The sequence below is a fragment of the Podarcis melisellensis genome (assembly GCF_964234715.1).
Source record: "Podarcis melisellensis genome assembly, chromosome: 6".
Lineage (NCBI taxonomy): Eukaryota > Metazoa > Chordata > Lepidosauria > Squamata > Lacertidae > Podarcis > Podarcis melisellensis.
Window position 1 is genome coordinate 58,005,862 of NC_138538.1, and position 15,632 is coordinate 58,021,493.

Genomic DNA, 15,632 nt, shown 5'->3' on the forward strand with positions numbered 1-15,632 from the left:
TGCTGGTACAATTGCTCATTTGTTTTCTTCTTCTTTGGCCAATTCTGTCTTTTAACATAGTGTGACCACAACTGACACAAGGGTTATGTTCCCAGATGGTTGCACATAAATGCAAAATTGTGCAAAGTCAGAATGACCCCCCAGAACCACTCCCATCATCTGAGATCTTGCAAGTTCTTGGACAGTCCCACAAGAGCCTCCAGAGCAAGAATATCCTGCTTTCATCTATTCATTTATTGGTGATCCACATAAAGATGTGATCACATAAGCAAAATCAGCATGTTGGGATCCTACTGTATATTTACTTACTATTGTTATATAATTGGAAATGACCAAATTACTTGGATCATTTATCTGTCATGCCTGTTGGATATTAAACATAATATCAGAGGAAGAGAACTTTCTACCATTTTCTTACACTCTATTCTTTGACAAACTGCAACGCGACAGAGCAAGATGCACCAAGTTATATTTTAGCTGAGACGTATAATTTATTTATACACACCAGAATTATTCTTCATAGATTTTTGTCATGTATTTGATGATACAATGAAGTCCAGCTGCTACTGTGATTTAAAATCCCCAAATCCTATCTATCTTTTTGAAAGGAGCTTCTTAAAAAAACACACAATTTTTACAGATTTCTACAACAGTAACATACAAAAGCAAAAACACATCAATAATAACAAAAAACAAAAAATGATTATATTATGATGAAAAACAAAAGTACACGAAGTCTTCTCTAACTTTGTAGAGTAGAAAACAACAAATCAAGTCCTCCCTAAAAGAGGGCATGTGTTGCAGTGAGACCTGGAGACTGACCCCTGTGTTGTGGGCGGGTTTTGATTGGTTAGCCACAACATCCAATTGGTAGGTGCCTTGATGTTGGGTCCAATCTGACCAATGGGGCGCAGTCCAAACAGATCGAGGGATCAATATATACCCATGCATGTGACCCAGAGCTTCCTCTTTGGCTCATGCATTCGGAACAAGCTAACAGCGTGTCCTCTGTGCAGCTGAGAGACTTACCTTTGAGGGATCGTCTGGGTGATTTCTTTCTGTTTTTTATTCCCCCTTTTTTGTTATTGCTTTTTATTCTTCCTTTTGAGTTGTCCTCTCCCCCTTTCCTTCCCTTTCCCTTCCTAACGGGACTTTGCCCCTCTGGTGCTCCAGCTCCCAGGCGCTCCCGTTGTGGGGCTTGCCGCTGCTCTCCCCTTTCATTTTGTTGATTGGTTTTTCTGGCTGCAGTAGCAGCCTTGTGCCTAATACACGACTTTGGGCAAGTGCGTTTGTCGCTCCTTTAGCCATGCCATTAAGTCCTTTGATTGGTTTCATAGCAGCGAGAGTTCCCTCTCCCTGCCTTTATTGTGCTCCCTTTCATTTTAGCTGGGTCGTGTATTTGTTAAGGGCAGGAAAAACCTCTGTTTTGTTCTGGCCGCCATTTTAGGTTACAGGGTCTGGTTCTTCCTGAAGAGTTTTGGTGGGAGCGCCATTTTGCATTGGTGGGAGTGCCATCTTTTTGAGGCGGGAGTGCCATTTTAAAGGCCTGGGTCTTTCTGTGTATTTGTAATTAGCATTCCCTACACAAGACAAAAGGACCGTGATGCCTATTAAAAGGAATCCCAGTCCTGCTCTCCCTTCTAAGAGGGTCATTAGGGGTCCCTCTCAGTCATTGCGTTCTATTCCAGCCCCTGTGGTTCATCAGCCTATGCTGGATCGCTTGAGTGCAATTATGGCCAATATTGGCTCAGACCCTGCTGCCATGACTCGCTTTAATACAGAACTTGAGTCACTGGCTCAGCAGTTTGGGAGGCAGCCTGATGCTCAGCCTGGCCCCTCCACGTCCTCTACTGTTTTTGAGGCTCACGGTCCTTCGGATGTGAGCGAAGGGAGTGAGGTTTATGATCCTTCTGAGGCTTTGCTGTCTCAATTTCAGCCTTCCAGAGTACCAGTCCCAGCTAGTCCTAGGGGTTGTCCTAGGAGCAGGGGTGCTATGGTGCAGCAGGCCTTTCGATCAGGGCTGCCTCGTTCGCAGTCGGCACCCCCAGGTTCGGGGAGTTCAGGGCTTCAGCCTGCACAGCATGTGGGAAGGGGAATTTTCTCCCAGCCAAGCTCCTCACATGTTTTTAGTTCTGTGCACGTCCGGTCTGTTTTTTAGTCACAGCTGTTGCAGCGACGTGTGTGGTGTGGTAGCCGATGCCCAGCTGCCACTGAGAGGGCCAGGAGGCGTGTGCAGAGAGCAGTGGCCAAGAAGGTTCTGGCCTTGGGTGGGACGGTGATCCATCACCCGGGCATTACGTTCCGTGATGCGTCCCTTTACAGGCTTGATGGGGTTCATCTGTCTGTGATTGGGAATGATTTGTGGCTGACCTCTGTGTCAGCAGGGTTAAGGGATTGGTTGCAGGTGTGAGTGGTTGGCGGCAAGCGCAGTGTTCGTGTGGCGGATAGGCGATAGGGATGGGGGAGCGGTCTCACCATCCCTATGTGAAGGGTATTCCATTAAAGGAATCCACAGACTCAACTGGTTTGGTCAACCCCTGAAAGGGGCTTGTGCCCATACCTGAGTCCGGGGGTGGGGGCATCTGGGTGGACAACAGAGTCTGTACCTGGCTTTTCACCTTCCCAGGTGTTCACCCTTGGCTGACCTATGCTGGTGCCCTGGGTCAGCGCTGCCTGCAAGAGTGCAGGGAACTAGTTGAACTAGAGCCTATGCAACCACTCACCTTCTGTAATCAATAAAGATGTGGCCTAAATTCTGCCAAAAACCAAAACTAAAATTTGAGTCATGTGTGAATTTATTTAGTGGGGACGTCTCTGGGTCTGAACACGCAACAACAAATGAGCTCAAAAGAGCTAATTCTGCTTTAAACATTGGATGTAACTACCTAGCCTCTTATATATTGATGATTATTTTCCAGTTCTTTAATATCTGCATGATTCTCAAAATGTAACTTAGACCTTCTTATGAAGACACAAACTATACTGGGTGAGGGTACTCTTCCAAGGAAGCTTTACAACTGAGCTTTGCTCCTGTTGCCAAATTATCTCTGCATTCCCTGTCTGTCTACCTCTTTGAGGCTGCCCAGATATCATCCTGCAAGGTTGCTTCCAATGTAGCTTGCCAGCTTCTGCTACCTGCACTTACTGTACTACTCACCCTCCAAATGCACCCAGCTAGGCAATTGTCTATATAACAATTTAAAAAGCCTTGTTCATGAGCACATCCACCACAAACCAAAACCATGCACCCTATGCGTACACTGCATTATCTACAAACCTGGTTTAGTCCTGAAGTAGCTCTGTGAACTTTAGCATGCTTTCAGTAAGATAATTATTAGAATACATAGTCTTTGAAACACTGTCTTAAAGTACAGGTATTATGCTTGGTAAATGAAAACTCCCATTTTCCAACCTCCTGTACACTGAAATAACTAACAAAGGAACAGTAAATTTGTACGTTACCAATGCTACGCTGTTGCGACTTATTGTGACAAGCTGAAGGGATTTTCTCCCCTCTTTCGAAGCTCTGGATTCTGTTTTTACAAAGCGAAATAGAGACTAAGGAATGAGAGGGGGCAAAGTACACAGCTAAGATCAGAGTATGTTGTAATTAAGTCTGTTAAATGTCTACTAAAGTGAAGCTGTGCTGGGGAGAAGTGAAACTTACCCAGTCACAAAGAGTCATTTCCAGAGAGAACCAGGGGAGGAGGAATAAATACCAAGAGGTAGTTTTTTTTACATGTATTTGAACATACTCAAAGTCAGAGCTTTCAAACCCACTGAAGACATAGATGCCAGCTTTCTAAGCTGGTACAAACATTATGTGGAGCTAGTTAGGGTTGCCACATTTCAAGAAGTAAAAATCTGGACCCCCTTCTTTTTTTTAAAGGAAAACCCCAAAGTTATTACGAGAATGCAAAAAAAGGAAAAAGGGGGGGAAGAGATTCTGGTTTACTTGCCAAAGATCCAGGACAACTCAGAGACAATGGGGGCGTCTCCACCCCCATCGTTCACAGAAGTCCAGTGCCAAAGGCCTTCTGGTGGTTCCCTCACTGCGAGAAGCAAAGTTACAGGGGACCAGGCAGAGGGCCTTCTCAGTAGTGGCACCCACCCTTTGGAACACCCTCCCACCAGATGTCAAGGAAATAAACAACTGACTTTTAGAAGATATCTGAAGGCAGCCCTGTTTGGGGAAGTTATTTAATGTTTGATGTTTTATCGTATTTTTAATATTCTGTTGGGAGCTGCCTACAGTCGCTGGGGAGGCCCGGCCAGATGGGGGGGTATAAATAATATATTTATTATTATTATTATTATTATTATTATTATTATTATTATTATTCCCAAGCCTTATAGCCTTATAAATATGCAGTGGGCCTGATTTTCCTCAGGATGCCAACAGACTATGGTTCTGATGACAATCTCCCACCCACCCCACCATATAAGCCGAAATTAAATACTGCAATGAAAGAGCACAGCCATGACTGCATGCTACACATGCAGCATAAAGTTTAGTTTGGCCTTCAGCTGCTTAAATCAGGAAGTCAAATCTTCACAAAATTAATTTCATTCCCAAAGGTTCCAAGTGATGTACAGGGTACATTTGAGTCAGCTATTAAAAAAAATGTGCTTGACTTAAAAGTTAATAAATTGAACATCTGTTGAAATTAACTCATCAAAACTTTTGTGAACAGCTTTTAGAAATTAGTATCAGATATTTTTGGATAATTATTCTGAGTAAAGTTATTTTGCAATACCTTTAGTGTGATCACAGAACTGTTATGAACAGAAAATGAAGCACTATTCACAGAGTTTTAAATAATTTTTGAGCACATGAAACATTCAAGCTGCAAATTCATTTACTAACATGACAGCCAGAATGTAGGCCTAGTGCAACCCCCCCCCCGCAAAAAACACCTTATCTTTTAAAATGGTAAAAAACAACAACAAATCAAAACTGATTAATATGGAATATGTAGTTCTAAAGTTTAGAATCTAAACCTTGGCATGCTGGAACATATATGACAATCATTATTTTTTTTCTCTATGTGTGCATGCAATAAGTTTATTGTAGGCTCTGGCCACACAACCCATGCATCCTAACAACAATCACAACTCCCCTTTCTTCCATGGAAGCCCCCTGTCCCAACACAGACAAAAAGAATAGGTGTGCAGTGGTAAATCATCAACAGAGATCACCATTGCAGTAGAGATCAAAAACTAGACAGCTCGGGTAGAATGAAGGATGGAGCAGATGGATAACATGCCACAAAAAGGCATACACATTTTCAGGTCACCCAGGTAGTTTACAGTGAGGAGCCATTCACCTTCTCCTGTCATGCTATAGTTTATTTTCTCCTGGAAAGCAATTACAGGACAAATGCCAAGCTACAGTAGGTATTTTTTTTTTCAGTAGCAGCAGCAGCATCTGGTCTCTTGGCAGACTCCATGGGCAATTTTACTGGCAGTTTAAGTATTGCCTTTGGGTCAGTCACAGTGATATTGTTCATGAGCTGTCTGGCAACAGCTTCTTCCTAGATGTCATAATCCTTTTGATTTACTTTCAAGGAATTATAATGTTTTATCTGCTTCAGAAAGTGTTGACCTTAAAGGCCTCTGGAGGACATGTAAGGAAACATGGCGGGGGGGGGGGGAATACAGGCAGCAGCAGCAGCAACAGCAGCACTCTCACTCAATAACAGTAACCAAATGCAAAACATATTGGTCTGATGTTATTCATTAATCTATTTGGTTATTTCCCATATAGCCAATGATCCACATTCAACCCCTGGACTGAACCATTATGGCTTCTGGATCAGCTCCTTGAGACATACATAATATATTCCACTGCTCCAAAAATCATAGTAGTAGCACTCACTGATTCAAGCTATTTTTCCCAAGTCCTGAACCTGAGCAGAGAAAATTGCAGAATACCAAGCTAGATTAATGGGAATGCTATATGGTTAGATTGAAAGTTAAATGACGGTAGAGAGAAAAATGCTAATGCGAGGCAGAATAGCAGGATATGCATAGTTTAGATAAGCTGTGCACACGTCTAATGCAAACATCACATCCTGGTTCACCTTTGAAGTCTGTCTCAGTTCAAAGGCAAAGTCTGACTATCTCAACTCTTGAATGTGGGACATCTCTTTTAATGAACGGACACTACGTTGCTAGTTTGTAAGAGTGAGTGAAGAAAGAAAGAAAGAAAGAAAGAAAGAAAGAAAGAAAGAAAGAAAGAAAGAAAGACCCAACCAAAAACCTTGAGTTTATTGACCCAAACACTCAGGTAGCTCTTGGCTGCATGACTAAGGCAGAACTAACAGCTTAATTTGTTCCCATTTTAAACGATATACAAAAGAAAAAAAAATCTTTTTCAAAGAATATACATTAAGTTTGAGGTAATATAAATAAGTGTCTGCGGACAGCGCTGGCCCCCGGCCTCTTAAGTGAGATGGGCGCACAACCCTAGAGTCAGACACGATTGGCCCGTACGGCCTTTACCTTTACCTTTAATATAAAGAAAAATGGCTTAATTTGTATGTCATGGTAAACCATACTTAATGGTTTATTGCGAATGCTGTTTTCTGGGCAGTCCTCTCACCAGCAAACATTGGTTACAGTTTATACTTTTCAGGGAGTGAAACAAATCACAATCCCTGCTTCAGACATAAAGCTTAAGACACAGACCACAGATTGTTTCCTCTCAGTATGAGTGGGGTGAAGTCAGGTGGTCAACACTGGTGCATTCACAGCAGTCCTCTAACTATGGTTTACTAACATGTTGTTGTTTAGTCGTGTCCGACTCTTTGTGACCCCATGGACCAGAGCACGCCAGGCACTCCTGTCTTCCACTGCCTCCCGCAGTTTGGTCAGACTCATGTTTGTAGCTTCGAGAACACTGTCCAACCAACTAACTGTGTCTTACTAACATATGCAAGCACGTATGCCTAGGAATGCCTAGAGGTTTTTGCTTTGTAACTATGACTTTTGAAAAAGATTTTATTGAAGGTGAAGGCCAACCAATTAACAAACAATATAAAAAGAAAATATGAACTAAGAATTACAGAAGCAGTACGGAGTTTATATTTCTAGCTGAATGGAATGGGTGCCATACAGAGATGCATTTGGATAATCCAATTCCATTCTGCTACTCAGATATGCCTCTTGCTTTTTCCATACTAAAATAGTAACTAATTATCCCTGGTTTGATTATCTCCCCCTAATGCTTTTGCAGAAAATCATCAGCTGTTCTGCTCTTCATCATACTTAGATATAAGAAAACTAATATGAATCACATTCATTAATTCCAAGACGATCTGCAATATTTCACCTTGTGAAACACATCTCCATTGGATTTCATCTTTTGAATCACTTCTATAAAAAATGTAGATGATATAGTTGCTTGAAGACTGCCAAATGTTCTTGATAAAGAAAGGCGCATAGCACAATAAAGTCTAATCAATAAATGAAACCCTAAATAACAGATGGCCATATAGCAGCCGAAAAGAGATCGTGCTCATCATACAAGATACATTTGATTCATTAGTGTGTGTTTTAGAGCTTTATAAAATGGACAGCTTCTAGCTTGAATGAGATTACCAGTAAACAGGGAGGCAGACCAGGGCCTTTCATAGATACCCTGTCCCTTCTTAGTGACAGGCAGAAGCAAAAATAAATTATAGAAACCAGGCAAAAAAGTGCCTATAAGCAAGATCTGTCTCCTGCTTTTAGTTTTTTGTAATGCGGCCAGATCATTACAGTGGCTCAATAAATAAATAAATAAATTTTGGCTCAGAAGTATAATGTCCTTGGCATAAAATAAAAAATCAGTTGATAATTTAAGTATCCCACACCTAATTCACAGTAATGAATAAAATGCCACTGAACTTCAAAATAATAATAATAATAATAATAATAATAATAATAATAATAATAATAATAATTGAAGCCTAGTAATACAACAAAATGAGGATTTGTCTCACACCTTGAATAATTTATTTTGAGTAAAGGAGAAATATAGCATGTCCTCATTACTACCCTTGGTATAGTTTATTGAGATCTAAGTGTAACTGTCATCAAACAGTACTTCTAATTAGAACAATGCTTTGTAAACTGGGGGCCTCAGACTTTTTTTTTTTTAAAAAAAGGGTTTCTGAAACAACACATTTCTTCTAAACCATCTAGAATTGTTGGGCACTGGGCCTGGTGGAATTTTGGGATGTTGACTGGAATGCTGACTGGAGCCATGTATTTTAAATTCCTCACATGATGGCAGAGAGTATGGACTTGGGCATAAATCTTCCTTGAGCACTGCTGCCCTCCACAAGATGGAGGAATAAATTCTGAAGCAGGGAGCCTGTCCAACACATACAGCCTCCTCTTGGAATATCAGGGTTCTAAATCAAGCAGGGACACTTCACAAGTAGAAATGATTCCCTGCTGCAGAAGTGACCCCTCCAATTTGCAGAGTCTGGGAGGGGTGGGGTGTCAGGGGACAGAGCTAGCACACTTGTGGTTGTTCTCCTTCATCGAATGAGGCTTTAGAACACTATTGATAAAGCTTCTTGGCAGTCTCAGGAGCTAAAATATACCGGTACTCTACATCAAGGCAAGGTCAGGTATGTGAATATAGAAAGCCAGGTCAGGATGGTGGGTACACAATGTTCAACTTAGCGACACTTCAGATGTTTTCAACTGTGCAGCCTTAAGTCATATCACAAGAAACTGACCATGGAGCAATGCTGACGAGGTAAAAGTGAAATTGTCAAAATGCAACAACACAAGAGTGTAGCCAAGATCATACTCCTGAGCCTAGGTAGCACTGGAATTAAATATCTATCTTATTTATTGATGCAGCAAAGCAGGATCCTGCTCAAAGTCAAGAGCATGGGTAGGCAAACTAAGGCCCGTGGGCTGGATCCAGTCCAATCGCCTTCTAAATCTGGCCCGCAGACGGTCCAGGAATCAGTGTGTTTTTACATGAGTAGAACGTGTCCTTTTATTTAAAAGCATCTCTGGGTTATTTGTGGGGCCTGCCTAGTGTTTTTACATGGGTATGATGTGTGCTTTTATTTAAAATGCATCTCTGGGTTATTTGTGGGGCATAGGAATTTGTTCATTTATTTATTTTTTCAAAATATAGTCCGACCCCCCACAAGGTCTGAAGGACATTGGACCAGCTGAAAAAGTTTGCTAACCCCTGTTCAAGAGAGTAGCACCAATAAGAACAGCACTTGGATGAAGCATGGTCGAAAGGGCTGGGACTGGGCTTGGCCGATTCAGACTCTTCCTTATCTAGAAATGCCTATTCCAGCCAACTTGGAGAAAGTATGACGTCCAATCAGTCTTTGTCTGAGATATAGATGCTCCTGTGCCTAGTCCATCAGCCTCTAATATTGCACAGGTTATGAGAAACTCCCTACTTCCCTAGCATTTACCAAGTAGGAAGGTCTAGACTTTAAGTGAGTTTATGATGATGATGATGATGAAGAACAGTTTGGATTTGATATCTCGCCTTTCACTCCCTTTAAGGAGTCTCAAAGCGGCTAACATTCTCCTTTCCCTTCCTCCCCCACAACAAACACTCTGTGAGGTGAGTGGGGCTGAGAGACTTCAGAGAAGTGTGACTGGCCCAAGGTCACCCAGCAGCTGCATGTGGAGGAGCGGAGACGCGAACCCGGTTCCCCAGATTACGAGTCTACCGCTCTTAACCACTACACCACACTGGCTCTCAATGATGGTGGCAATCCCAATTCAAGAAGTAAGATAAGGCCCCCAGAGACCCTATAAATGAACAACATGCTAAGAGTTCAGGTATTTTCTTTTGCAATGCATTTTATTATTACTGGGAGTGGGTGGAGGAGAGAGACCACATCCTCTGGATGCAAGGTTAAAAAAAAAGACATTGGGACTTAATGTTCTGCTTAGTTAAGGGATAAGTAAGCAGCAAGCACCAGTGTGCCTCTAGCTGTGCAGTCTGCAGGGACTGAACTTGCAGTTTGTGATGCTGGAGAGAACAGGATGATGAAGGGGAACCGTGTTTGGACCCAATAAAGCACTGGAAAGCATTATTATAATATAATTCACCTGAACTCCCTATTAACATTGTAAAAATCCTGGAGGAGGAAGTGGGGGAAAGAACTATGATTAAGGAAAAAATGGATTCAGGTGTTTTACAAGATGGCTCACTGATTATGCACGATTCTGATATGTAGTAAATTTGACTGCAACATATTCAGAGGTTTCAGGATACATATCAGCACCGTATTTCTAGGAAAGCTGTAGTCTTCTGCTTGTTTACGCTCCAAATCTTGCCACCACCATTCCCCCCAAATCTGTAGCCATTGCAACAGAAGGAAGTCATGTGTCACTTGTGCTGACTGAGTGACTACTTGATGCGATTGGAATGATCTTTGATAGCCAATTCATTCTTGTTTGGTCTGTGTCACAGCTGGTGTTGCTTTCCCCCACCACACCCCAATTTGGTGAAGCTTTAGATGTCAAAGTTTGAAAACCCTGTCATAAATTCTTATTTATTTCTGAAATGCTTTTTCTTTTTAAACCTCCTGACACTTAGAGTAGTCCATCTTAGGGGGTGGGATAAGAAAAGGCATTGCAGAAATCATGTGATCGGAGACAAATTACCTATAGCCTCTTCTTTGCAAATGAAGTAGCTACCTAATACTTCTCAGAATGCATGTGTTTGAGCTTAAATTAACAGACACAGATTTACTATTTTACTACCTATTGGCACCTTCTGGCAGGATGATGCAGACAATTTGCTTACAAATATTATGTCAAAGACAAAAGCCACAAAATAGCCCCAGAAGCTACCACTTGGTAAATGCTTATCTTGATCTATTCTGTCATATATTGCAATAGGCTGGGCTACACTAAGACTGGACAAAATCCAAAATCCAGTTCAACAGTTGTACTTTGTTAATTTTGACACAGGAGAGCAATAACAGAGGCAAACCCCCAAAATGGTACTGAAACAAATCTTCTGACACAGCACAACTGTGAAAGGTAGAGTTGGGTGAATCTGCCATTCTTGGTTTCTCATCCAGCTAGTCTTAAATTCATTTCTTTGCAAATTTTTTTTTTTTAAAATAAGAGTCCTCATAAAAATTCATCAGCATTTCAGTGTTACTTTCTCCTAAAATACACATTTTCTGTGCAATTTTGCTTATTGTTGACATTTTTGCAAAGCAATTTCACATAATATATTTCACAACATTATTCTGTGTTATTTTCATTAATATATAGTTCACGCCAGCAAATGCATTTTTTTACACATTGCTAACTATTGCAAAAATTTGGAGAAGTGTGCATTTTGAAGGATGACTATGTTTCAGTTCCTATATGGTTTTGGAAACTACAGATCAGGTAGTTTCACACTTAAATGTGAACTGAACTGGTTTTCTCCTCCATCCCTAGGAAGGATATATGCCCACTTGTTGAAGTTAGGGAGAATGCGCAGGACAATTATGACACCTTCAAGTTCATATGGGTTTGTGTGCCTTTTGAGGCCCTCGGAGCTGTGGAGATTGATACAGCTTGTACCACTTTCAGATTAAGAATAAGGTTCTCAAGGGAAAGCTTCATTTGGAGAGATAGAGACAGCTATATCACAGCTGAGACAGACAAAAAGCCACCCTGACCACACTGGCATAATTCACAAATTTGCTTCCACAGATCAGGATTACTGCACTGCCAAATAGTTTACAGTGGTGTCCCCATAAGCTGATGAACAATAGTGCAGAGTTACAGTACATTTCTTTGGATATTTGTGAATATATATGCATACACAAATATAACTAACCAAGAACATACTGTTATGCGTTTGGCCATCTCAATCATTGTGAATGAGCAGCTGATGAATAACAAGGCAGGAATTTGCTAATGATTTTCCAAACCTATTTTCAAGCAGAGCAGGGAGAAGAAAGGTATAAATATTCAATGAAAGAAATGACTAAAGAACGGGAATGCCTGAACAATGTTTTTAAAAAGTCTAGGAACCAACTACAACATTTTACACAGACTATTTGTAAAATAAGTTGACTTAGATTTAAAGGTCAGTTTTTTCTAGTGTAGAGTGCTTGCATCTCTGTAGTGCCCTTAAACTCACTTGCACACACTTGCAACCTTGGTGTTAGTTTATCAGTGCAATCATTAAGCTTTGGCACTTTGAGGCTGATGAGTATTACCTACGCCAGCACTCTTTGGAGCTAATCGTGTACAATTTAACATTATCAAAGCACAGACAGTCCTCATTCAAGCCAAGTGTGAAAGTTTTTAAATTAGCTTTCACAGTTTGATTCACAGACAGCAAATGTAAACTGGCACTGGATTAATTTTTTCTCCCTGACGACAATCTGGAACAGAATAGCCCAAAGGCTATTGTAGGCCATTTGCTTTAACTATTACTGAAGATTCACAATACAAGCTGAGTTCCAACTGGGACTGAAGCTCTAGGAGAAAAGGGAAGCTTAATATTATCCTCATTAAGCAAACCACTGTGTGTTTTGAAAATAAGTCCTTTAATTTTGTCACTTTCAAGTAGGTCTAGATCTCTCTTTCAGTTTTAGGTTTCTAAGGACAGGAATGGACATCATTATCAACAAACAACTTCCATAACTCAAGAACCTGCACATGGGGCAGTTACAATGATAATAAAGGTGCTCAGGTACTGGAAGCAAGAGGAAGGAGCAAAGTTAACTGGGCAGGAAGTGAGCATAAAGATCACGAACTGGGGATTTCATACCAATACAGGTAGGAATATGTGTACATCAGGATGATAGACTGGATGAAACTTAACATGAAAATGCAATATTCTCCACAGGGAGCAGATCCTAGGTAAATAAGAGTCAATAAAAAGAAATGAGGCCCAGGTAGGGGCAGACAGAAAGGCATGGGAGCAGAATACCCAGGCAAGGCAGAATGAAGAAAATGTCAACTCTATATAGGGCAGCTATAAAGTGATTTTCCATGTTTCTTCATCAAAAGGGATACATAGATCTGGGAAAGGTGCTAGTAAAGGAAAACTAACATAATGAGGGAGATGGAGCAATGTCCCTCTAAGAAAAGGTTACAGAAACAGTGGAGTTTTAGTTTAAAGGGGGAGGGGAAGCAAGCATGGAGAGACAGGACAAAGATATGTAAGATTTATGCACGGTGTGTTCAAGGATGACAGAAATAAGTTTTTCTCTCTAATTCTAGAACCCAAAGTCATCCAATGAAGCTCATGGGTTGGAGATTCAGGACAGACAAAGGGAAAGACTTCTTCAGACAGTGCATAGTTAAACTATGGAATTCACTACTACAAGATGTGGTGATGGAAGATATGGAAGATATGGCTAGCAATGGTTCATAAGGGCTCCATACTACCTCCAAACTCACAAGCAACATGCTTCTTAAATGCAGCTGCTGATGAACAATAACAGTAGGACAGTCTATTGCATTTATGCCCTGCATTTGGACTTCCCATACATATCTGGTCATCCAGTGTGGGAAAAGTATGCCTAACTGGATAGACCCTTGATGTGATCCAGCAGGGACCAGGTTAAGTTCTTACATAGGATGAGACAACATTGGCCCTAGAGTCTTCACGAGTAGGAATAAATACTTATCTATTTGGAATCGAGAAAGAAATCTGCATGTGATTGACAGGAAATGTGCCAGGGTGACTGATGTAGTGGAAGTGTGGGTGAGAATATGCACTTTATAAATGATGGTGGATAAATTGACTTTTAGATGGGTGCAGGGCTGACAGAGGAGAAGGAAACATCTGCTTCACTAATACAGAGGCACAGATGTCACTGCTGATGTTGTTGCTCTCTAGTTAGGGGGTAGAGCTACTAAGGGTCAGACGGCAACAGTCCAATTCCTGCGACACAAATATCTGAGTCCCAGTCCAATATATAATCTTAGCTCTGTGTGGAAGTCTTCATCAGTGTTTACTGATATATTATGCATGCAGTAATAATTAGGCCCAGTGAGCTGGTTCAAGTATCTTAGAGCCATCTAATTGCTAGATGGTGTTATTTATTTAGCAACAGTGTTCCAGCCACTGTTCTATGCTCACTGGCCTTCAGCAGATACTTGTTGTAATATCTCAGGCTACTTAAACTCATAGGCAAAGTATCAATAACTTGGGCAAAATACTGTTCGATATTAGATTTAAGTCTGGTTTACACATGTTGGAGAAAGGGTTAGGAATAAATTAGTAGAGTTCTGAAGAGGTGAAATAAAGTATTCCATCTGAGAATGCAGTGTTTGCCAGGCATTTCTTGCATGAGGAAGCTTTCAAACTAATACCCCACACCTGCAGTATCAGTGGTACAATGCATTATACTGCCTCAAAACTTCATTCTGCTGCTTCATTCATCATCATCATCATTACTATTATCAGCTTGACACATAAGATGTTTCAAAGCAACTGACAAAAAGCATAAAGGTTTGCATAAAATCATGGGGAAAGATGAACCAGGAGTGGAATAATAATAATAATAAATATGAGGTACATTCTTGTGCATAGTAGTCCATGCTCAACAGCAACACAAACACAAACCAGAATTGTTTATATATTGTTTATATATAATGTACGACACAATAGGCTGCACTAAGTTCCTAACAAGTTCAAAGTTATTAGGCACTGGTATTACCGTATTTTTTGCACCATAACACTCACTTTTTTCCTCCTAGAAAGTAAGGGGAAATGTCTGTGTGTGTTATGGAGCGAATGCCTGCGGGTGGTGGGGGGGATCTGCTGCAGTCGTGAGCAGAGGATCCATGGTTCCCCTTCCTTCCCTCCTCTGTAGTTACAAAGCATGGATCCACATGGATCCTCAGGATTTTTGCATTGGGCTACTCCAAACTCACTGTCAGATCACATGTCTGTGGCCACAGCATGAACCACAAAAATCATATATCCACTATTTCATTTAGATTTTTTTTTTCTTGTTTTCCTCCTCTAAAAACTACGTGCGTGTTATGGTCTGGTGCGTGTTATAGAGTGAAAAATACGGTATTTACAATGATGCTTCATAATAAACTTCAAGGCTATTGGCCTACACTTTGTCACATCAGTTTCTTTTTAAAGAAAAAATGTTTACTTAAAGACATGTAAGTTTGAAAAATATGCTATTTATTTATTTAAGCAAACAATTTATATACCCCTTAACTACCTATGACTGTGATCAAGCACAGTAGCATTACTTAAATATCACTGAAGTAAAATACAAAATACAAAATACAAATTTACTCTTCACATTTGTATTCCCTGTCCACATAGAAGGGCAGCTTGCAACAATAAAGCTAAATGCAGGACACAATATATAACAATTTTTTTTTAATGAACAGGACAGATAGAAACAGGTCAACAAACAATGACCAGGCTAGGCTATTTGAGGGCCAAATGTTACATTGTGCTTAATGTGTAGCTATGTTTTTAATTCTTGGTGTCAGGGTAATGACTAGTATCCAGATTACAGCATATAGGGATGGAAGATTTCTCTTCCACATTCAGCCATGATCAAAATGACAATATTTCCCAAGGCACAGCTACAAGAATTAGAAAAATGTTCCCACCGGCACCAGTAGGAATTCCCCCCCCCCCCCAGCATTGATAC

General features: G+C 40.8%; 1 protein-coding gene across 7 annotated transcripts in view; it reads right to left on the bottom strand.

Annotated features, from left to right (window-relative positions):
• DAB1 (DAB adaptor protein 1) overlaps window positions 1-15,632 on the bottom strand; it is a 642,426-nt gene that overhangs the window by 150,593 nt on the left and 476,201 nt on the right. Inside the window, exon 1 of one of the 7 annotated variants that reach the window (XM_081915806.1) lies at window positions 3,463-3,544. The exons of the other annotated variants lie outside the window; for them this stretch is intronic. The gene's annotated coding sequence lies outside the window, so the exon portion shown is untranslated. Of the gene's footprint in view, window positions 1-3,462; window positions 3,545-15,632 lie in introns of those variants that run through there. 7 annotated transcript variants of the gene reach the window in all.